Genomic DNA, 25,537 nt, shown 5'->3' on the forward strand with positions numbered 1-25,537 from the left:
GGAATTACTCATCAATCTGGAGTTATAGTGTCATTCGGATCCTGCAAATCAGCAATTATCTAATGCAAGAGATGCCATTAGATTGGAACTTAAGGAATTAGTGGATCAGGAAAATACATATTGGCACCAGCACTCAAAGATTTCATGGATGAAAGATGGAGACTAGAATTCAAAATTTTTTCATGCAATGGCTTCCCAAAGAAAGAGGAGTAATGAGATTCAAAAGCTAAAAGATTCAGATGGTAGATGGTATTCACAATAGTCTGATCTAAAGAGGGTGGCAAGTGATTATTTCCAGACAATGTTTACTAGTGCTTCTACTAGTTCTGTCAAGCATGTAATTAATTACGTTTGTGAAGTAGTTACCCTGAACATGAACGACATTTTATTGGCTGAGTTCAATCATGATGAGGTAAAGAGAGCTTTATTCCAAATGCATCCTACAAAAGCACTGAGGCCTGACGGTATGAATCCTTTATTTTTCCAGAAATTTTGGCATAAGTCTGTAGTTTTTGAGCTTATTTGGACCTCGTAACACGTCTTAGTGAGCACATTGTAATTCACAATTTAGAAAAGCAACAAAATATCTCACATTGTTTTGAGGATCCTTAACGTTTATTTTGTGTCTTTCTTTATTACATTGCTCCTTTACTGTTTCTTGCTGTTCAATATATATATATTCTTGTTTGCTAATATATACGTATTGTAGAATTCTTGCTCTGTGCACCACTTGGTTTGTAAACAGTCCATTTAGTTACGATGAACCAGTCTCTTTAAACAACAACTTAAAGGCCCAAGATCCTTGCTTCAACTTGGGCCTAGACACTGTTCAAAAAAAGGACCCTCACAAAGACTAAACTAAAGATTCTTTTTTTACCCTTTTTAGAGGATTCAATACTAAAGTTTCAGCATTTGAGGGTACTTTTTTTTGGGCATAAACCTCTTCAGGACAACTAATGCCATTATATATTATTATATTTCAAATATTGTTATCAAGTATATCATATTATGAATAATATTTAGTATATATCAACACGGTTTGAGATTAGGTGAAATATTTAGGGTATTACACCTGATTTAATTACTATGAACGAATGAGATTTAAAGTTGTGAGCGGGAGGAGGGTTAATTGCATGGTGATCTCAATCCATATCAACATTACCCAAATACACAAGTGGATAGAATGTTTACTTCTAAGGCAAAATAAATTACTAAAATTCTATACACATTGTTAGAAATACTGAATGAATGTATTGCAGAAAACATCAGCATAGTGAATTGATTGTGGAGCAGACAGATACTGGCTCACCTGGTGAACAACATAGGAAATGTCTAGACGAGTGACAGTGAGATAAACTAAGCTACCAACCAATCATTTGTAAAGAGAGGGATTAGACAATGGTTTCCCCCCTGAGGGAGTTAAATGCGTATTAAATTCAACTGGAGTATCAACAGTCTTACTATTAGTAAGTCCAGCTCGAGACAAAAGTTCAGAAGTATACTTGACCTGAGTAATATAAAGACCATCTGTGGAATGAGTGATTTCAAGACCCAAGAAGTAGCTGAGATGTCCAAGATCTTTCATCTCAAACTATTGACTGAGAAAATCCTTGAATTCTTGAATGCCATTGAGGTCATCACTAATAATGATCATATCATCCACATATAGGAGAAGCACAATGGTGCCTTTGTCGGTGCGACGAAGAAAGAAGGCAAAATCATAAGGATTGGTAGTATAACCCAAGCGAAATATGATGGAGCTGAACTTGGCAAGCCAAGTTTTTGGAGCTTGTTTAAGGCCATAAAGAGCACGTCGAAAGTGACAAACCTTGTTTGATTCAACAGAGAGACCAGGAGGAGGTTACATATAAACTTCTTCACTTAAATCCCCATTAAAGAAGGCATTTTTGACATCCATCTGAAAAATGTTCCATTTACTGGCAGTAGCAACAACTAAGAGGGCACGAACAGATGAGATACAAGCAACTGGAGCAAAGATCTCTTCATAATCAATCTCATACTCTTGTGTAAAACCTTTTGCAACAAAACGAGTTTTATATCGCTCAATGGACCAATCAAAGCGAGTCTTGATCTTGAAGATCCATTTACAACCAACCACAGATTTTCTAGGGAGGAGAGTCACCAAATCCCAAGTATGGTTTTTAGATAATGCATCAAGTTCTTTTTTCATTACAATCTACCATAAAAGGGTCAGTGGAGGCCTCACGATAGGTGCATGGCTCATGCAGTGTAGCAATGGCAGTATACAATGATAGTCAAGTAAATATGCAGGAATGGATCTTACCCGAGTTGAGTGACGAGGTGGAATGTTTTGTGCAAGATCTTCAAGCAGAGCAAGAGCAAGAGCAAGGGACCCAAGTTCAGGGTTGGTGGCTCACCTTCGACCTGTTCATCTTCCACTTATTCATTAAAGGATGATCTAAGAGAGGCACCAAAAATATGTGGCGGTTGGACAAAGAAGTCTATAGGAGGATCAGGAGTAACTATAGAAGGAATCTATGGCTCATTTGGAAAAAGATCTAAGATAGAGGAAGTAGATAGGGAGGCACAGAAGTGAGAGAGCTCGACAAAGGAACGATGTTCCCAAAAGACAATATTGTAGAAGATACGAAGACGATGAGAGACTGGATCATAACACCAATAACCCTTTTGAGTTTTACCATAGCCAAGAAAACAACAAAGTCAAGACCGAGGCTCAAGTTTGTTATACTCATGTGGCTGAAGAAGAACGAAACAAGCAAAACCAAAGGAGCGAAGGTGGTGATAGGCTGGAGATGACCTAGAAAGGCGCAAATATGTAGTTTGATTTTTTATGACAGGACTGGGAATGCGATTAATAGCATAAATAGTAGCTTTGCCCCAAAAAGGAGCGGGAACTTTAGTAGAGAGAAGGAGAACACGAACAGTGTCAAGAATATGACGAAATTTTCGTTCGACTCTAACATTTTGCTGAGAGGTACTTGGACAAGTTAGTTGATGAATAGTGCCATAGGAATGCAAAACAACTTGGAAAGTATATTGAGTGCATTCAAGAGCATTATCAGAACGGAAAATTTTCATACGTTTGGAAAATTGAGTCTCAACCATTTTTGCAAAGTTAGAATATATCTGCAATAATTCAAAAAAATGTTTCATATAAAAAATCCAGCTATAGCGAGAATGATCATCAACAAAGACAACAAAATATCGAGATCCACCAATACTAGAGATAGAGGAAGGCCCTCAGACATCAAAATGAATTAAGTCAAAGATATTAGTGGACATTAATTCACTAGTATTGAAAGGTAAAGCTAGTTATTTTCCTAATTGACATGAAACACAATCAAAATTTTCTATGGACACTGAATATAACAAACCTCTAGAAGCCAAGTGTTGTACCCGAGAGGAGGATGCGTGACCAAGTCAGCATACCAAAGTGCAAGGGAAGGAATAGAAAAAACTGCAGCAACTGCAGCAGCAACAGAAACAAGAGCAATAGGTGGAAGACGAAAGTTGTCCATGGGAAACATACGTCCAACTCTAGGACTGGTCCCAAGCTCTTGTCCTATCCTTGGATCCTGCACAGTACACTCATAATAATCAAAGGTAATGCGGTAACCCAACTCAGCTAATTGCCCCATAGAAAAGAAATTGTAAGAAAGGTTAGGAAGATTAAAGACCCTAGGAACCGAGAGGTTGGAGATTGAGATAGAACCTATATTTTGACCAAACATTATGGAAAGCTGTGTGAATATTAAGAGGGTGTGGTGTAGGTTCAAGTTGAGAAAATAAGGATGAGTATGGTGTCATGTGGTTGCAACAAGCAGAATCCATAAGCCAAGAGGAAGGAGACATACTAGATGAAAGTAAGAAAGAAGGGAAATAAGATACATTACCAACTTTACGAATGGTATTAGCGATGATGTTTTAAAGGTCAACTATGGAAATGGTGATAGTAGAACCAGAAGACTTGGACTTTGCGGAGATGGGAGCCATTGATTGGATACTTTCAGTTTTAGCAACAATAGCAGCAGAAATAAAAACAGCTGATTTTTTGCGTTGATAGCAAGTCTCAATATTATAATCAAAACATTTGCAAAAATTGCAAAAAACGTTTGTTGGAATGTCGGCGATGATTATTGCAATAAAAAGAAGACCTGTCCTTATTCTTTATTTAGAAGCAAAATATGCAAAAATGGACTGCAAAAAATGAAATTTATGCAAAAAACTGGGTAAGGAGCACCTGGACTGCAAAAAATCAACTCTGGCAAAAAAGTCAACGGTCAAATAGTAGAAAGTCAACGATCAACTGTCAGTCCAAGTCAACTGAAGATGACGTCAGTAGGGGAAGGCCAATGCAGCAGATGACGTCAGCAGAGCTAGGGCTGATGTGGCAGATGACGTCAATAAGTGACGTTAACGGATAACCAAATGACGTCAGCCAAGTTTCCAGTGGCGTGTGAAGCGCGTGGAGGAACTCGTCGGAACTTTGGGCAACGCGTGGAGGTGCGTGCGGCGTCCGATGAATATGATTTTTTCGACGTTGATTAGATCGTTTGACGATCTATTCGAGGATATGTTATTTGTCTTAAACGAAGGTTCGGAGGGACAAATCTGACGAAGGCAGTGGTCTTGTTGGCGGAGAGCGAGCTTCTAGCGGCAGAGATTCAACCTAAGGACCTCTAACAGTGGTGGAGCAGTCAGGGGAAGGCACCAAAAGGTTTACTGACTGGAGAAGATGAGGCAACGGAAAATACCAACAAAAAACAAAACTACAAGACACAAGAAAGTTAGAGCAGTGGCTCTGATACCATATTAGAAATACTTAATGAATGTATTGTATTTCTCTGAAAATAAAATATATATTAGTACCTTTATATAGGAGGCAAAGTGTGTACTACAAGTATGTGTGTTATATAAGCAAACAAAGTGGGCCTAAAGCCCACAACCTTATTACACATTAACACACACAAACACACTCTTGGCTTCTCAGGGGACTTTTCAAGTTAAACCACTTTACACAAATGCACAAGCCACTGTAGAGTACATCACAGGGAAAGAGAGCGAGAGTGAGATATACCACTTGCAATGAAGAGTAAGACATAGTTGGGTAATTAAGGATTTGTTTAAGAATTGTTTTTATATATTGGTAATTAATTAGGGATTTGTTAAAGGATAAAATGGGTTTTGTATTTGGAGGGTTGATGGGCTGAGCAATGGATAATGGGTAATGTTTTTGTCCGCTCTTGATAACAGTTCTTTATTATCAAATTAAGATATCTATCAATTTTTGGTGTAGGTGGGAATTGAATCTCAAATCTCTTATACAACTATCAAAGACTTTACTAGTTGAATTTGGGATTTTTTTTAGATTAGTTCAAAAATTTTAGGAACCAATTAATATAAATTTCTATATTTTCTAACTTTTTTATATAAAATTTTTTAAGGAGTCGAAACTTTAAAATTTGAGGAGGGGAGTCGATAAGTATATATTTCTTCAAACCTGTAATTTTTCCCCAAACTATAATAGGTAGCTCTATGTAATTATAACAAGAGTAGACGGTCTAGTCGTGTTATAATTACAAAGGGCTACTAGTACTTAAAGTTTTTATTAGAATCTAACTAATATTTTTAATTTTCCCCATCGACTTTTCTTCCATATATACCTGTAAATTTTAGCCTGAACAAATTAATCAGAGCATATAGTGAATCCATTCTACCACACAATTTTGCCCTCAAAGAATTATAATTCGAAAATCATATAGTGGGCAAGAGTAGATCAAATAAGAATTTGACAATTAATAGCTAAAAAAGAACCAAATATAAAATTTATACAAATAATAGGGGAAAGGTTTTTCAAACTCGAGTTAATTGCAAGAAACAAATATGTTCTTTGGTAATTGACACTAGGAGTTGTATTAATGCAATATCTGAGGATGCAGTGCAAAAATTGATATTAAAAGTAGAGCCACTCCTGAATTAATCCTTATTATGTTGCATGGGTCACAAGTACAAAGATGAAGGTTGATAAGCAATGCTTGGTCACCTTTGAAATTGGCAAGTTTAATGAGACTATTATGTGTAATGTGCTGCCCTTAAGCCTTGTCACATAATCTTGAGTCGGTCATGGATATGGGATCATAATGCACACCATGCTGAACATGCCAATAATTATTTTTTTGTTAAAGGCAACAAGAAATACACTCTTACAAGTGCAAGAGACATGCCAAACTTGAAGTTAAAGAAGAGTTCCTTCCTTATTCAGAAAATTATGCTTTCTGATGTCATTCTTGGTCCAGCTCCTAACTCAATGAAATCAAGTTATTTTTAGAGGGGAAGAATTGATAGCAAAATCATGACATGGTTAAAAAAGAGGATTTTTTCTTTGGAAGTCTAAGGCAAAGCCCAAGAATAAGAGTACATGATAATTTTATTTGGTTATTCTTGAGTCAAGGGTGTTTTAGTAATTTTACAATTGTTGGGTTTGGGACATAGTTATAGGCCATGGGTTTTATTAAATAAGTTTTATTTAATTATGGGTATGGGCTTTGGTTTAATTTATTAGGATTAACTAGTAGTCCCTGTACTATTAGGAATCCTAATACTACTACTAGCACACTTAATGTATTCAAGGAGTAGAATGAGTATATATATATGGTGCTCAATGTATTCAAGGAGTTGAATGAGTTGATTAATAAAATTGAGTGTTTTGAGCAATAGGCACGTTGGATTACTGTTCACATAGCCCATAAACAGCCCTATATTCTTCCTAATTCTTCTTCTTTCCTAACCCTAAACCCACCATAGCTAAACGTTAGACAAATCCCTAACATCACATTCACCCCTAAACAGCCCTAACTTCTCTCTAATTCTTCTTCTTTCCTAACCTTAAACCCACCGCAACTAAAATTTAGACTAACAAATTCCTAATTCTACATCACATTTACCCTTAACAGGCTATAACACACGTGAGTTTCTTGTCACAATAGATTTGCATAAAAGATCAAATTTTAGTAGCTCCCAGTTTTGCATGATGTGTGGTGCATTTGTTGTTAGTTTTTTCCAATATTTCAATAACTTTTTTAGCATAAATTTGTGTAAAAAAATTTGTATCAATAATTTTTTTGGCAAAAATTTGTAATCTTTAGCATTTTATTTTATAGATAAAATCGAAAGGCAATAAGAGTGTGATTTGAACATACTACATGTGCTTAAAAGTTTAAAAATTGTATGATATAGTGAATGATATATAGGCATGCTTCATGCCTAATCAAAAATCCAAATATCGTTTTGATAAAACAAAAATGCAAATATTCTTCAATCATTAAAAAAAAAAAAAAAGAAGTTGAATTTAGTCATGTAGTGGACAAGAGTAGATGAAATAAGAATTTTACAATTAACAACTGAAAAAGAATCAAATATAAAATTTCCACCCTTCAACTTCCAAAGCATTTTAACCATCAACATTGTTGCACTAACTTATGGTATGTGGCATAGGAAAAAAAGGAACATTCACATTATCACACTAATAAATTATGTCTCACCCAAAAAAATTAGTAATAATAATCACATCAGCTTAATAAACATGTAATTGGAGAAGTCATCAAAATTTTGAGCTCGTTGGCGTAGGCAAGCAAAAACACCATGCAAATAGCAGATACCAAACCCTTTTTTTTTCACACAAAATTTATTGTTAAATTATACCTTGTTATCACACTAAATTGTTTCTAAAACCCAGCAATTAAGTATCATATAATTAGTTTATACCTTAATAAATACTAGCCTCAGCACACAATGAGGCTCTTTTTTTATTTTGAGTTTAATGTAATTTTTCAATTTGAATTTATCTATTGTTAATGAGGTTACACAGGAATGAATTTTTAAGAAACTAAAATTTAGGATTTGAATTGGAGTGAACGCAGGAATGGCTTGATGCACTTTGGGGCCCAAGGCGAAATTTGATTATCTTGTTTTAGATGTAAAATTACTACTAATTAACATGAACTACGTAGAATTTTTTCTTTTTTTAGAAATTTTATAGACAAAAAAAATTTGACAAAATTTTTCATACTTGTTGATGTAGCAGATTGATAGTGGTAAATAAAATAGTGATTTTTTTTTTAGCAGAAATGATAGTAGACTTTATTGATGTATATCACTTTGTACAATGGGGAAGAGAAAAGAGGGGCATTCTTCTAACCAAACAATATCCTCCTCTTTCTCTTTTACAGCATTAGCTAAAGCTAGTGTAGCACGATTACATCGTAAAGGAATACTAGAAAAAGAAATAAAATTAAAACTATCCTTAATAATTGCAATATCTTCCAAAATCCAAGCCACCTCTAAAGAGCATATTCAGTTAGAATACAGCTAGTCCACCAATTCTGCAAAATTACTCTCCACCTGCACATGGGAAAAGCTGGTACTTTGACAGAACAATAAAGCTTTCGTCAACCCACAAGCTGCTGTGCACAGTGGATTCAACTCCTTCACAATTTTATCACAAGCAGCAGCTAACACTCTCCACCATTATTTCGGATAATGAGTCCAATACCAACTGAAGATGACCTTTTTTAATTGTGAAAAAGCCACATTAAGTTTGTAAATACCATCTGACTGAGGAGGACTCCACCTTGCTGCCTTCAAACTACTTTCCTGTGAGTTTTTCTGCTGGACTTCCACAAACTCAAGTCTGTACAGATCTGCCCGAGCCCATAGCTCATGATAAGAAGGAGCAATGTTATTAAAAACAGCTCTGTTCCTGCATTTCCAAATCATCCAACAAGCTATGCACAATGTATCAAAGACAGAAGCAGGTAGTTTCTTGAGGGCAACATTCATTGCATCAATGAATTTCATCTTTGGATAGAACCTGTAATCATTCAACAGAGGAGATTGCAGCCAAACAGCTTGAGCAACCATATGTAGTAAATCTAGGCACATTACGTAGCAACTGAAAAGTAATAAAATGTTTAACCCATCCAAAAAGTTACTCATCTAAAAGCATCACATCTAATTACCACATAATCAACATTATTTAAAAAACGTTAGTACTTAGTAATTTACCTTTAGTTTAAATAAGTTTGAAAGTTAGAGGACTTAATTTTAATTGAACGAAAGTGAAGTTAAAGACATGAATTGAATTTTAGTCAAGAGTGTGCAATTTGTAATTTAGCTGTAATTTTTTCTTGTTTTAAATCTTAAACCATAGGATTTGATTAAAAAAAAAGGTGTTGAAATTAAAATCCATTAAATTTAAGGAATATATGATGAGAAACTGATCCCTTTCTACTGCTTTCATAAGATTTCATCTCACTCTTTTGGCATGCCGCCTGGAAAAAAAAGAAAAAAAAGAAAAAAAAAAAAAGACTAATTTTACTGTCATATTAATTTTCACAACATTTGAGTTGTCAAGTTTTTATAAGTACTCATTTGAACCCACTGCTCACATCATTTTATTATTCATCATTAAGAACTAAGCACCTTAATAGTTACAATATATTTTGTAAAAGTGTTTGTCTCTAAAATTATTGTAAAAAAAAAAAATAGTATTTAACTATTTATTATGATCTCTCCCTCTCTCTCTCTCTCTCTCTCATTTCACTAAAAATATAAATTTATAGTTTTTTAAAACATTATCTTTCTTAATACAAATTTACTTATTTTTTAAATTAATCAGTGAAAATAAACAAAGTATTTTTTTAAGAAATAGTTTTAATATCCTAATATGACATAAACTAAAGGATGAACACTATCCTGAGAAATTCTGGTGCTACATCCAATTATATAACTTTGTCCACAATTTGTCCATATAGCGAATTGTGGTTGGTGGAGGAGTGTCTCCACATGGACCCATCATCACTCTTCCAACAACCACAACTCATCGCATGGGTGAGTTGTGAGTAAAGTTGTGTAATTGTGTGTGTCACTAAAATTTTTAGTACTATCCTACACATAGTTATATAACTTTGTCCAATTATACTCAAAGTTAAAATTGTGGGTATTAAAGGATCGTAGGGGCTACATACTCACAACTCGCATCCAATTGGATGTAGCATCCACAAAGTTATACTCACATCCAATTATATAACTTTGTCCACACCTATGTAGCCCCTACGATCCTTTATTAATACCCCGCTACCTTCACTCTCTGTCCCACACCTTCAAACTCTTCAACTCTCTCTTTCTCTCTCTCTTTCTTTGCGTTTGTGTGAAAAGTGAAAACTATTGACAATGTCTTCGGTGAAGAAGGTGACGCTAAAGAGCTCAGATGGCGAGGTGGAAGAGAGCGTGGCTATGGAGTCACAGACGATAAAGAACTTGATCGAAGATGACTGTGCTGACACTGCAATCCCATTGCCTAACGTAACAAGCCACATACTCTCACTAGTCATCCGGTACTGCAAAGAGCACAAGTCCTCCTCTGAGTCTAAGTCTTCCAAGTCCAAAGAGGAACTCAAGGCCTGGGACTCTGCTTTCACTTTTTATGTTACTGTGTTTAATTGATTGTTTTTCTTCTTGGTTGCCATGAAATATATATATATATATATATATATATTAAAGATTGTTTTTTTGGGGTTTTGTTTGGATGCTGAGAAAACAAGAGAGTGACGACTGAAGAGGAAAAACATGGGAGTTTGAGGAAAAACTGTTTTCTTTGATTAGTATGTGTGTTGTTTGTGGGGTTATGCTTATGCATAGAACGTGAAAATTTTGGAAAAATAAAAGGGTAACAATTGTTGTTCAATAATGATACCAATTCTCATTGCTTTTAGTTTTATTCTGTTTGGTTATTTTTTGGGTGTTGAACACATTTAGTTTCTCGTGTGTTGCCTTTTCTCTTGATGGTCGACGAATCGTATTTAGAACCTTGAAGCTTAACTGATTACACTCATTGCTAGTTGCTATTTAGTCATGAATCTATTATTGGACGAATACCAACGTTTTACTCGTAGCAGGCCTACCATCTGAGCACCTGAGTGTGCTACCCTCACTTTTGTGATTCTAGCATACTTTTTACTTTATAGTTTTCTTTTCCTTTTGACTTATAGTTTTCTTTACCTTTCGATTGTTTTGACTGTTAGGGTCTGGTCTGTGTGGGAGCCACCCCTACAGCACACTTTGTACTCCTTCAGTTTTTTTAATATACTTCTATCTATTTTCAAAAAAAAAAAAAAAAAAGAATAATTTTTTGTATATTATATGTTGTGTTGTGTTACAATTTGTGCTTCAGTATCTTTTTGGTATTTGTTGTGTAATGCTCTTTGTAGGAAGTATATTGACTGGTTTCATGTATTTTCACTCTTTTTATCATACATTATCATAATCTTCTCTAATTTTGTATTCATTTTCTTAATTGGATTTGTGTTCCCTTTGTTCCAATTTCAGGCGGCCAACATTTTGAACGTTAAGGGGCTATTGGATTTAACTTGCCAGACTATGGCAGACATGATAAAGGGAAAGACTCCAGAACAGATTCGTGCGATATTCAATATTGTGAATGATTTCACCCCAGAAGAAGAAGAGGAGGTTCGAAGGGAGAATGCGTGGGCATTTTTGAGTGAAAGAAATAGAGTAGTTTCCCTTCTTTTCTATATATATTTTAGGTTTTTTTTTTGAGAAGCCTATATTTTAGGAATGTTGATCTAGTGATAGGGTTCGGCTTTTGTTTTGTCTCAAGCAGTAATAATAGGTTTTGACGAAGGAAGTTTATGTTGTTATGATTTTAATTAACCTTAAATACGTAGCTTAATTTACTTTGTTGTCAAATTGTGTTAAGATTACTTATCATAACAATGTAGGTTTTTGTGTTTGCTATTTTCATGGTCTTCTTGCTTTCCTATAAGCACAAAGCTTGAAATTGTACTTGGCTGATCGGATGGTGTGTGTCTGCCAATTAAGTTATGCAGCTAAATATATGCTTAAGAGCTCATTTTGATGTCATCTTTTATTATTTGGCTTGCATGGCAAGATCTTATATTTGTCGTATGTATTATGCTGATCTAAGTAAATGAAATTTAATTTTGGGTGAGATATAATTTTGTGTGATTGGGTGAGGCCATGTGTGATAATATTGATGGGTCACCCCTTTGCAAGTTGATTGATGGAAATTTTATAAAAGTGTTTCTTTTCCAATTGTGAATTATCTTTTCTTGCTTCATCCACTTGAGTCCATCTTGCCCAACTTGTTTGATTTTTGCATACACAAATCAACAAGAGCTGAGACGTCATTTGATTGTCAAGGCTGGCAGCAAAATGTTAGATGTACAAAAGATTTTATTAAAATGTTTTTCTCCTGTTTTGATGATAACAAATTTAACTAAATCCGTCTCCAAGTAAGTTTTAAAATATGTATTTGGTTGTTTGTTTAAGGCATTTTTTTGGGACAAAATTCTTCTCTAAACCAGTTTGGAAGAAAGTTCGTCTATCCCATTACATGGCAACTTGAAAGATTATTAAACTTTGTTGTTTGTTAAATTTGATATCAACTTTTCAAGAGATACATGATGCTACTGATTAAATATGATGTATTCACTCTATTGACATTATATCCTGATTCTTTCAAACTTGACATAGATGATCAAACAAAACTTTCTTACGGAAGTTGATGCCCAATTTGAGCTCATTGTGATTCAAAATCTCATTCTTACATTCCCTTACATATATTAATGTTGATTGTAAGTTCCTTATCACCTAGTTGGAGTATCATCTGACTAGCCATGCCTATCGAAAGGAAATCATTGTGCCAATTTCTTAAGACTCGAATGCTTTTGTTCTGTATGCTACTTCCCCTTATTTTGTTGTAAGTTAACTAGAGGCCAATGCATAAGAAGTGTTTGTTAGCTTAGAATATTATCTACTTGACTTTCCCATATGTTCACTTTTTGTGAGCTATCTTATTATTCAACAAACTGCAGGGGATTTAGAATATAGATCCCATACCATTGGGATGGTCTTCCCAAATTTTAATGTGCATTTGATGATCTTGTCTGGATATTACCTCTATGTAGAAAAATAAATTGAGGTTTAAATCCTCCTCAAATAAATTGAAGGTATTGTTTTCCATTTTTTAGAAGGAACAGGGTGATTAATCGTTGCAAATCATCTTTGTCTCTGAATCAGTTGTAAGTAAGCTGGAAAAATTGCTGTCAGATTCCAAACCTCAGTGCATGAAATATGTTAAATTATAGTGCTGTGTACTGCTAGGCCTATGCTGTACAAAACACTAGTGCTTTGAGCATTATCACTTATGCACAAGAAAAAAAAAAATCAAATGACATTGCTTTGATGGTGCAACATATGTAAAACTCAAAACAACGTCGGTTTGGACACGGAAATGAATCTAAAGCCGCGTCTTTGTAGTCCGTTCATCTAAAATTATGTAACATATTTATCACCAGCTGTTTGTAATTGTATTCGAGAAGGAAAAGGAAAAAAACATGTGTGGAGCCAGTTAAGGACTTCTTATCACACATTTATGGACGTAAACAATATGAACATAGTTATCCAGAGAGAGTCTATAGACACAAAAAAGTCATGGCAACAACTGTTCTAGTAATAATCATAAGGACAAAGTTTAGTTATAAAATTAGTTATAACCTAAAGTTATAACTTTACTCGATAAAATAAACATTATTACATATTTTGAAAATCTAACCGTTGAATTGCAATTTCTTTACGCTTTTGATACACATGTCAAATTTTGTATCAATCGGATATTATTTACTATATGATTTCTAAGAGTCAGGGTTCAAGTCTCCAAGAGGGAGCTTCACATATATATACACTTAGATTAGGCTAGAAAAGAATTTCTATTTTGTATTTAAAAAGAAATTAATTAAAACTTACAATTTAAACAATTTATTGATGACATAGCTATTGATTTTTAATTTCCTAGAAATTTTGTAAGCATGGAGGATATAAAAAGAAGACGTAATCCAATGATGAATTTGTCAAAATTCACCTCCAATAAAAAAATATTGAGTAAAATTGTAATCTAAGGCTACAACCAATTTTCTAATAATAATCGTAATGCTAAAAAAGAATTACTAATATTTTTGTTGCTAAAGAAATTAAACTATTTAACTGAAAAGTGATATAACCCATTTAATCTATCCAAATTGTAATTTTCATAACTTTTATTTTAAAAGCGTTTCAACTTATGGCGTCTACTCCTGATGATAATTCTTTATCATCAAACCAAGACACCAATCGGTTTTTGGTATAGGTGAGTATTGAACCCAGATCTTTTATTCAATAATCAAAGACTTTACCAATTGAACTATCTCTTATTCATAACTTAAACTGAATACCTAGCTACTAAGAATCCTAATTGGGAAACTAAGCTCAACAGAATCATTAAGAACCTACAAGATGCAAATAGCTGTTTTAAAATTCAGAGGACGTGGTTCCGCACAATTTCAGGTGAATGGATTCTTAATTAAAAAAAAACAAGAAAAATCAAACTTGATTAATTGAACTTATTTCAATTTAAAAATTAATAACATTGAGCTATAATATTAATATTCAAAATATATTTCAAATATAATATAATAAAATACACATTAATAATATATTAATATTATGATAGAAAAACACAAGTTGACCATGCTTAAAAAAAAAAAAAAAAAAAGACCATTACCTCCATCTACACATACAACAATTGGTATTTAATTTGCTTAATTAGTTTATGAATTATGAACTACTAAAACCACAACCTTGCTTATTTTACTATATTTTTTTCATTAACATTGATTAAGGAATATAATTATACTCTTATCCATTTTCGTTTCTTCTTAGAATTTTTTTCTTCACGTGTTATATTTTGTAACCCAAATTTTGTTTTAGCATAAAATTTCTCAATATTTTATCTTTTATTTGTATAGTGCAATACAAAAACAAAATGTGCACATATGAAATAAAGGTAAAGAAGTTATTCAATTTATTTCATATGTTTAAAATGCAAGTTTATGTCTAAATATATGTTTATAATTTTTAAAAAAAAATCATTAAAGATTTCGTTTGTTGTGTCTAGGATAAGGGAATTTTCAGAGTTGGAAGACTCATTCCTTGGCTCTCTACGAGAATTATAATCTAACATCCACTAATTATAAATATATTTTGAGAGAGTGAGAGAGAGAGAGAGAGAGATGTCTATATTACAAGATACATAATGTTTATAGGAGGATTGAAGTGTGATAACGATCAAGGAATCAGTGAGTTGAACAGCACGGATAGTGATGATGTTGAGGGCCTGAAAGATAAGAAACAAGAGATCAGAGGAGACCGGGGTTAACCGGTCACGAACCCTCCGATGGTAAAGTTAGCATTTTCTTCTGAAACAAAGAATTTTCCACTTAAAGAGAGAGAGTGTTTGGAAATACTTAGTCCTCTTTTGGTCGGAGATTCGTGCCCTTTTATAGGTTTAGGAAACGGTTATCCGTTGGATAACTTCCCCTATTTTCACGAAGTCTGGAGAGTATAACATGATAACTGCTATAGCAGTTATCTTTTCACATCAAAACCGCTGTTAGGCTCATCCTAAGCAATGTTGGACGGGAGGTTGTTCACCAGTAGGAGATCTCATCCAAAGATCTCTATGGACGACGAACGAGTAGCTAGTCTTTGTATCCCTTGTGGACTAAGGACGAGTGTTCATTCTCTCATCCTTTCTATGGACGAATAAGGAGTTGGATGTTTTTAGACACCATCAGTTGCCCCCTTGTCCATGGGTTGTCTCTAAGATAATTTTAAGCTATTTTCGAAATGTGCATTTAATGCTAGCAATTGGGCGTGCCATGTGTCACAATTTTATTGATAAACTGACGCGTCTAGTTATTTTTTCGAGGAGTATGCCACATGTCGTATTTTGGTTGGCTGCGTCGTTTCATATACCTAAGTTTACAGCCTATAAATAGTAGAATTCTTCCAGTACCCTTCACATTTTTGAGATTTCCTTCCTTGAGCATCCTCGTCTTTGCGCCTCGTCTAGAAGTATCCTCTCGTCCTTAGTTTCCTCGTCTAGATTTTAGGTATTTCTTTAATCCTCGTCCTCAGATTTTAAGTTTTCTTAAAAATGTTTGAGACCGTTATTTCCTCGTCTAGTAATAGTTTGGACAAGGCCATAGACGAGTACCATGACCCAAGTAGTTTTAGTGGCTCTAGTGATAGTAATAGCAGCACTAGTAGTGGAGGAAACACCACGGACGAGTATGTGTCCGGTGTTCCTGGGGTTCCCTTAGAGGTTCTCCAAGGACTTAAGATGAGGACCGAGTTTGGATCCCAAGCTGGTACAAGTGCTCCTTCGTCCGTAGTTCAGGATGACGTTGAGGTAGTGTACAGTTGTGCTATAGGAATAGAATCCAAGACGGATGATAGGAGATTAAATTTACTTAAGAAGTGGTACCAAATCCCAGACGACCTCAATCCTAGGTTAGCAATTCATGGGGAGTGGTGCTGTCAGCCACATTTTGGGATAGGTATTTATGAAGCCTATCTTTTAGGTGGACTTAGGTTACTTTTGAATGCTTTTGCCAGAGAATTACTTACCAGGTTAGGAATAGGTATTTGTCAACTTAACCCCAATGCATGGAGATTAATTGTCTCCATGCAAGTTTTGTGAAGGAAGGTATTTGAGGGGAACCATCCTCTTACTGTGGACGAGTTCCTTTATTGTTACAAGCCTTCTGAGATTAATCAGTCCCTTGGTTTTTATCAATTCATAGCCAGAGGGAAGGATTATAGGTTGATTAAGTCTATAGTTTCCTTGGATTGGAACTGGAAGACGGAGTTCTTCTTCGTCTCAGGTTTCTGGGCTGGACGCCCCCTCGAGGTTTCTCAAGACCCATTTCCTCCCTACACAGGAGAGTTAGGGAACCTTCGTCCTAAAGGTATGCTTATAGTTGTCGCTTCGTTTTTTATTGTATTTACCCTTGTAGACGGCTGTATAAATATTTTTATTTTTATTTTTTACACAGGTGCTAGACGGCCTCACTTAGGCAGGTTTTACATTGAACGGATTCAAAAAGTTTGTCTGCATACTGACAGGGCTTTCCATTCTTTGGTTAGTCTCCAATGTCTTGCCACCTGGGGTTTGGGTCCTAACCCGTCTACTGACGCCCTTGCACACGAGCTTACCATCCGTAGATGTAAGCTCTCCTGATCGTTTCCCCTTTTCCTTCTCACCCTTTTTTTTTTTTTTTTTTAAACGTTTTTCTTTTCAGGAATAGCTACAATGAAAAAAAACAAAGGCAAAAAAGTTGTGAATGAGGAAGTTGGGCAGGAGGCACTGCCTCAATCTCATCCGTCAGTAGGTGATAAAAAAAAAGAATTTATCCCTAGGGATTGACTTGGGGAACCTTCCAAGCAGGTGCAGGGAGAAAAAGGTTAAACACAAGTCGCCCAAGCCTAAGGACGTCCAATCCACACCTATTCCTGTTCATGAGCCTGAAGACGTCCAGATGCTTGATTCAGAACCCAAGGACTCTCCTCTGCAGGCCTTTTCCACAATTAAGGCACCTTCCTCGTCTCAGCCTTCCCATCAAGTACCTCAACACCTTATTGGGAACGAGGATCTAGCTTGGGAAAGATTTGGGATGGCTGTGACTGATGTGGACGTGACTGCCTGCTATAACATGTCTTTGAAGGACTTCGAGCATTCTAGGGTTCATGACCTTGTTTTCCCTTTTTCTTTTTTGTCTCGTCCTTTTTGACAAGATTCCTAACAAAAACCTTGATTCAAGTTATGTCCAAGTTCATTACTGCGTCCAGGCAAGCAACTGATCTGGACAAGACGAGGGTCTTGTTGGAGAGGAGAATCAAGGAAGTGAAGGAAGAGAGCAAACAGTGGGTAGAGGCAGCTGCTAAGGCCAATGAAGGGGCAAAGGAGCTGTAAAATCAAATTGAAGAGCTGAAGACTGACGTTATGGAGAAGGACACTCGTCTTGACCACTTACAAAAGAAGAATGACGAGCTGAGTGATCTTCTCAAGAAAGCCAAGGAAGACGCAGTTGCAGAATTTAAGGCGTCCAAGCAGTTTACGGACCTACTGGATACCAACCATGCAGCTGGGTTTGAGGACTTCAGGCTGGACACTGTGGAGAACTTCCCCAATATTGACTTCAATTCTATCAAACTTAACCTTAGTGGTGCTCCTACCAGTTCCCTCCTCCAGACGAGTTCAGAAGATGTCAACATAGAGGATGATGCTACAACCCAGCCACCCCAGGACAACCAGAACACTGACGCCCCTCCAGCCTGAAGATGATTTTCTAATATTTTGATTATGCTTTTTTACTTTTTTGTTTGGTTTTTGAGCGAGACTTGTTATTGTAATTTTATATTAATCTAGTCCATAGCTTTCAGACAAGTTATCAACAAGTTTTACTTTTCAAGGGTGTTTGGACGTTGGTCGTCCGCCCTTTAAACAATTACTTTACTTGTTTTTGTTATAACATGGACGAAAGTTATTTGTGGTTTCGTTTTAAATTTCTACTCGTCCATGAAAGCAATACCTTAGAAAGGTAGAACTTTAAGATATAACTCGTCTTGGTGAAATACTAATTACCAGTATCACTCGTCTTGAGACTCGCTGGTTTTTCATTTCTAATGCAAATAAGACAACTTTGTATTCGTCCATAAACTAGATTGCTTTAGAATGCTCTAGTCAATAAGTCAAAACATCTTGCCTTTACATTTATCCGTCCATGTGTGGACGTGTACTATGTTTCATCCCGTCTGTTTCAAGGACGAACGTTTTGTGGACGTGCCATTATCCGTCCATGTGTGGACGTATACTATGTTTCATCCCGTCTGTTTCAGGGACGAACGTTTTGTGGACGCCATTTCTTGGGGAAAATTTTCTTGTCTATACTTGGACGTGCATACATTTCCCTAGTTTATTGAAGTTACATCTCCGTATTCGGAGAATTTCCTCGTCTTGGGCTTTACGGCCTTGTTGTGGTTTAGTTCAAATGAAAATAGCATGGAGATTAGAAATTTACACAACATTTTGTACATAACATAAATATTGTTTACAGATAAGGCATATACATGTTAATGCCTTTCTTTTTATTTAATAAGTACAAACTCCATAACTTCGTTCATAATCACAACACAACATAAATAGTAAAGTAGTAGTATCAAACAAAAACAGCATTAAACACAAGTAGAACGTAAGTAAAGAGACAAGATCCAAGCTCGTCCATAGTAATACTTCGTCCAGGCTCACTTTTACTGATAGTACTTCCTCAGATGCTCCACATTCGAAGGGTGTTCCAATCTCCTCCCGTCCAGGGCCTCCAAATAGTAAGATCCTTGCCTTTTACAGTTAATAACTATATAGGGTCCTTCCCAATTTGGACCCAATTTCCCATGAGCTGGGTTTTTGGTTGTCAAAGAGACCTTTCTCAGGACAAGTACGCCTTGGCTGCACCATTGCATCATATTGCCTAGCCATGAGGTTCTTGTACTTCGCTGTCCTGTGCTCTGCATCTGCCCTTACCTCGTCTATTAGATCGAGGTTCAAACAGAGTTGCTCCTCATTGTCCTTATCTTGATACATCATCACCCTATGATTAGCCATATGTACTTCTGCGGGTATGACTGCTTCGCTTCCATAAGCTAGCTTGAAAGGAGTTTCCCCCGTAGGGGTTCTCATTGTTGTCCTGTACGCCCATAGAACACCAGGCAACTCATCTGGCCATACCCCCTTCGCTCCCTCAAGCCGAGTCTTGATGATTTTCAACAAGGATCGGTTTGCTACTTCAACTTGGCCATTTGTTTGGGGATGAGCGGGTGAGGAATAATGATCCTGTATTCCAAAGTGTGCGCAGAAGTCCCTGAAGAGTGCATTGTCAAACTGTCGTCCGTTATCAGACACCAATACCTTGGGCCCTCCAAATCTACACACAATATTCTTCCACACGAAATTTTTAACATTCTGTTGTGTGATACTTGCTAATGGTTCAGCTTCCACCCATTTGGTGAAGTAATCGATGCCCACTACTAAAAACTTCATCTACCTTGTGCCCAGCGGGAAGGGACCCAAAATGTCTAGTCCTCATTGCGTAAAGGGCCATGGTGCCGTCATCGGGGTGAGGTACTCTGATGGTTGTCTGGGGACGATGCTAAACCTTTGGCATTGGTCGCAGACTTTGACGTACGCCTTAGCATCAACTTGCATGTTTGGCCAATAATACCATGCACGGACGACCTTATGGACAAGCGACCTGGATCCTGAGTGATTGCCGCACGCACCTTCATGAACTTCTCTTAATATGTAGTTTGCTTGGTTTGGGGCTAAGCATCTAAGATAAAGTTGAGAAAAACCTCTTTTGTATAGCACCTCGTCTATTAGAACATACCTAGCCGATCTTACCCTCAACTTCCTGGCTTCGTCCTTTTCTTCTGGGAGTCGTCCATCTTTCAAGTATGATACAATTGAGGTCATCCAATTTTCTCTACTCTCCACCTGTTGTACTTCTGGGATATCAATACTTAGCATATGCTGAATTTCATCAAGTTCATCCATAGATTCATTTGCTGAGGCTTCCTTTGCTATGGTATCAGCTTCCACGTTCTCCTCCCTAGGGATTTGAACGAAGTCAGCTTTTTCAAATATTTTTATAAGGCGCATCACCCTACTAAGGTATTTCCTCATCCGTTCTTCCTTAGCTTCATACATCCCATTCACTTGCTCCATTATCAACTGAGAATCACCCAGGACGAGAATAGATTTGGCGTCCACAAACTTAGCCAATTCTAGTCCTTTGAGAAGGGCTTCATACTCGACTTCATCGTTTGTTGCTTCGTACTGCAAACGAACCTTATGTTTCAGCTTGTCTCCTTCTAGGGATTGTAGGACTACACCAATTCCACCTGCATGCCGTGTAGACGAACCATCCACATGGACGACCCATCTTTTACTGTCTTCGGTCTCATCATGATTTGGGGTAAATTCTACAATGAAATCTGCTAGAGCTTGAGTTTTTATGGCATGTCTTGGCAAATACCTAATGTCAAACTCACTGAGCTCTATAGCCCACTAGATCAATCGTCCTGCAGCTTCTAGTCTATTCATTGCCTTCTTGAGCGGGTAATCCGTCATGACGTTAATGACATGTGCTTAGAAATAATGCCTCAACTTCCTAGAAGCGGTTATCAATGTGAAAGCTAATTTCCATTTGTGGATATCGTCCTTCTGCTCCCCTCAATGCCTTACTTGTATAATACACAGGCCTTTGCACTTTGTCCTCTTCTCTTATCAATGTTGAACTCACGGCATGCTGAGTTACTACTAAGTATAAATACAACTCCTCTCCCACCACGGACGGACTCAACAAAGGAGCCGTGGAATGGTAGGCCTTCAGATCTTCGAAAGCTTTCTGACACTCGTTGGTCCATTCAAATGCTTTTTTAAGAACCTTAAAAAATGGTAAACATTTATCAATGGCTTTAGAGACAAACTTGTTAAGTGCAGCAACTCGTCCAGTGAGTGATTGGATTTCTTTGGTATTTTGCGGAGGCTTCATATCCAATATTCCTTGAATTTTATTAGGATTCGCTTCAATTCCCCTATGGAAGACCATAAATCCAAGAAACTTCCCTGATGATACTCCGAATGCACATTTGCTAGGATTCAGCTTCATGTGGTACTGTCTCAGTGTGTAAAATGTCTCCTGAAGGTCGTCTAGATGCCTTCCCTCGTCTTGACTTTTTACCAGCATGTCATCTACATAGACTTCCACATTCCACCCGATCTGCAGACGAAACATATGGCTGACTAATCTCTGATATGTTGCCCCTACATTCTTTAAGCCAAAGGGCATCACCTTATAACAAAATAATTCTTGACTGGTGACAAAGGATGTTTTCTCTTGGTCTGCCTCGTTCATCCTTATCTGATTGTATCCAGAGAAAACATCCATGAAGCTAAGTAATTTGTGGCCCACAGTGGAATCTACCAACTGGTCAATACGTGGCAGCGGGTAACTATCCTTGGGGCAAGCCTTGTTTAAGTCGGTGAAGTCTACGCACATTCTCCACTTACCGTTTGCTTTCTTGACCATTACTACATTGGCCAACCAATCCGGATAATACACTTCCCGAATAAACTTCGCCACCATTAACTTTTGAACCTCGTCTTTGATAGCATCATCTCTCTCAGAGGCAAACACCTTCTTCTTTTGCTGCACTGGCTTGAAGGAAGGACATACATTCAGACGGTAGGTAATGACACTAGGGTCTATACTCGGCATGTACTCATGACTCCATGCAAACACATCAATATTTTTCTTCAAAAACTGGACGAGGTCCTTCTTAATATTCTTTTCTAGATCTGCTCCGACCCTGGTACACCTCTCAGGGTTATTTTCATCCAAGGAAATATCTTCCAATTCTTCGGTAGGCTCTGCTACAACTCTCTTTTCTTCAATATTCATGGCTTGAACTTGTTCGTCCATGGCCAACATGGCCAGGTAACATTCTCTTGCCACTAGTTGGTCTCCTTGCACTTGTCCCACTCCGTGTTTTGTTGGAAACTTGACTGATAGGTGGTAGGTGGACGTAACAGCCTTCCAACTATTTAGAGTTAGCCTTCCAATTATGGCGTTGTAGGAGGATGAACAATCTACCACAAGGAAGTTCACGTCCTTGGTGACTTGTCGCGGGTATGCCCCCACTACCACTGATAATGAAATAGTACCCACAGGTTGTATTTTCATTCCACCAAAACCTACTAGGGGGGAGTTCACTGGACGGAGCTAGTCTCGTCCTAACCTCATCTGTTGAAAAGCTGGGTAATATAAAATGTCTGTCGAGCTTCCATTGTCCACTAGCACTCTTCTGGTTGTGTAATCGACAATAAGCAAGGAGATGACGATAGCATCATCGTGAGGGTGATGAATTCTCTCAACATCTTCGTCCGTAAAGGTGATCGCTTGCTCGTCCGTGGACCTTGCCCTTGGTGATCGTCCAGAAAGTTGGACGCTCTGCACCACCTTTAAGTATGCTTTCTTGGACTTGGATGACTGACATGTCGAATTTCCCCCTATAATGACTCTTATTTCTCCGAGCGGTGGTCGCGATGATTCTTCCATCTTTCCTTTCAATTTCTTGTCCATGTGGTCTCGTCCAAGGAAATTCCTCAACTTCCCTTACCTTATGAGATTTTCAATTTGCTGTTTTAAATCAAAACACTCGTCTGTATCATGACCGTGATCCCTATGGAAGCGACAATACTTGTTTCTATTGCGCTTATTGGGATCTCCCTTCATTTTCTCCGGCCACTTCAAGGAAGGATCATTCTTGATTTGCATAAGGACCTGCTCAAGTGGCACGTTCAGTGGGGTATATTGCTAGTTCCGCACTGAAGAGCCTGGCTTCTTATCTCGGTCTTTCCTTTCTTCCGTCAGTCCTTTCTTTAGATGAGGACCTTGTTCCGGATGGCGACTGGGGTTTGCCTTTACTCTCTCAGATCTCTTCCTCTTTTTAGCAATGATCGCATCTTCTGCATTCATAAAATTTTGAGTCGAATGGACAAGTTCGGCCATGGACTGAGGTTCTTTTTCATGGAGTTTATGTATAAACAAATCCGAATTCTCCCCATTATGGAAAGCCGCCAATAGGAGCTTATCATCTACCTCGTCCATACTCAGGGCTTCTCTGTTGAAACGGGTGATGAACGACCGTAGGCTCTCATTCTCTCCCTGCTCTATAGTCAACAAGCTGGACGAGGAACGCTTGTGTCTTTGTCCTCCAATGAAATTATTAACAAACAACTTGCTCAACTCTTCAAAAGAACTTACTGAATTCGGGGGTATTTTGTTGAATCAAACTCGTGATGGGCCCTTGAGGGTAGTAGGGAAGACTCTACACATTATTTCGTCGGGAACCCCTTGAAGATGCATGGTGGTCTTAAAGGTGGCAATGTGATCAAACGGGTCACGTGTTCCATCATACGAATCCAGAGAAGGTAACTTGAACTTTGATGGTAGATGATGACCATTGATGGAAGCCGTAAAGGGGGAATTAGTTCTGTGGACTAAATCTTCTATCGGATTCGCCCTTCTCATATTCTCTTTCATTTCCTCCATGACTCTTTTCATTTGGTCCATCTCTTCTTTCAAATGTGGTACCGTTCGTGAAGTGGTGCTTCTTAACTGACTTCCAATCTCAATATTCTCTCTATCATCATGACTGTGTGTTTGTCCTCCTTCTTCACGTTCTTCACGTGCCTGCCTCCTTAGATTAATTTCCATTCTTAACTCTTGGTTTTGGCAGGTCAACTCCGCCATCGCGGCCGCCATAGATTGCACATGTTGGACAGATGAAGTTTGCATGACCGGTGCAAATTGGCGATCGCGATGAGGGTTGCTTGAAGCATCTCTGCTTCCCTGATGGCTTGGGCTAGTAGCCCTCAATCTGGTCCGTAACATCAACCTTTTGTCACGGAGAAGAAAACTATAAAACAATCTTCCCATAGACGGCGCAAACTGATAACGATCAAGGAATCAATGAGTTGAATAGTACGGATAGTGATGATGTTGAGGGTCTGAAAGATAAGAAACAAGAGATCAGAGGAGACCGGGGTTGACCGGTCACGAACCCTTCGATGGTAAAGTTAGCCTTTTCTTCTGAAACAAAGAATTTTCCACTTAAAGAAAGAAAGTGTCTAGAAATACTTAGTCCTCTTTTGGTCAAAGATTCGTGCCCTTTTATAGGTTTAGGAAACGGTTATCCGTTGGATAACTTCCCCTATTTTCACGGAGTCCAGAGAGTATAACATGATAACTGCTATAGCAATTATCTTTTCACATCAAAACCGCTGTTAGGCTCGTCCTAAGCAATGTTGTACGGGAGGTTGTTGACCAGTAGGAGATCTCGTCCAAAGATCTCTATGGACGACGGACGAGTAGCTAGTCTTTGTATCCCTAGTGGACTAAGGACGAGTGTTCATTCTCTCATCCTTTCTATGGACGACCTCTATGGACGAATAAGAAGTTGGATGTTTTTAGACACCATCAAAGTGAAATAGAAGTGAGGCTAATCAAGGAAGGTATTAGCTATAAAGGGATTGCCTTTGGAATTATCATAAATTTGTGGCTCTTTTACATTTATATTGAAAAATACAAAGAAAATCAATACCCACTTCGAACCCATATTCGGTGGCCGTGTATATATTAGCTATAACACTCCCATAAAATATTGAATGTCGGTATAAAGTAATATCCTTGGAGTTGGGTAGGAATTTAAATATCTAATATGCCAATAAGAATCACAATGGAAGACCACTTTTAAACCAATCGTTAATTTATATTGGTCTAAATTGGAAACTTGAGTAAAGAGTAGAACTTTTCTTCCGGGGGGGGGGGGGGGGTGGTGGTGGTATAACTACTTGAGCCGGATGAAAGGAAACTTTCACGTCCGATTTTGAAGGGGGATTATTCATTTCCAAATTGATGATTTGAAAATAGGGGTATAATATAAAATGTCAAAATAAAGAAAAGAAAAGTTTTTTTTTTTTTTTTTTTAGTTTATA

At 37.2% G+C, this 25,537-nt stretch overlaps 1 pseudogene; it reads left to right on the forward strand.

Annotated features, from left to right (window-relative positions):
- Positions 1-10,214: 10,214 nt before the first annotated feature.
- LOC115969089 lies at positions 10,215-11,816 on the forward strand (annotated as a pseudogene).
- Positions 11,817-25,537: the final 13,721 nt, after the last annotated feature.

Source organism: Quercus lobata, chromosome 11, assembly GCF_001633185.2.
Source record: "Quercus lobata isolate SW786 chromosome 11, ValleyOak3.0 Primary Assembly, whole genome shotgun sequence".
Classification (NCBI taxonomy): Eukaryota; Viridiplantae; Streptophyta; class Magnoliopsida; order Fagales; family Fagaceae; genus Quercus; species Quercus lobata.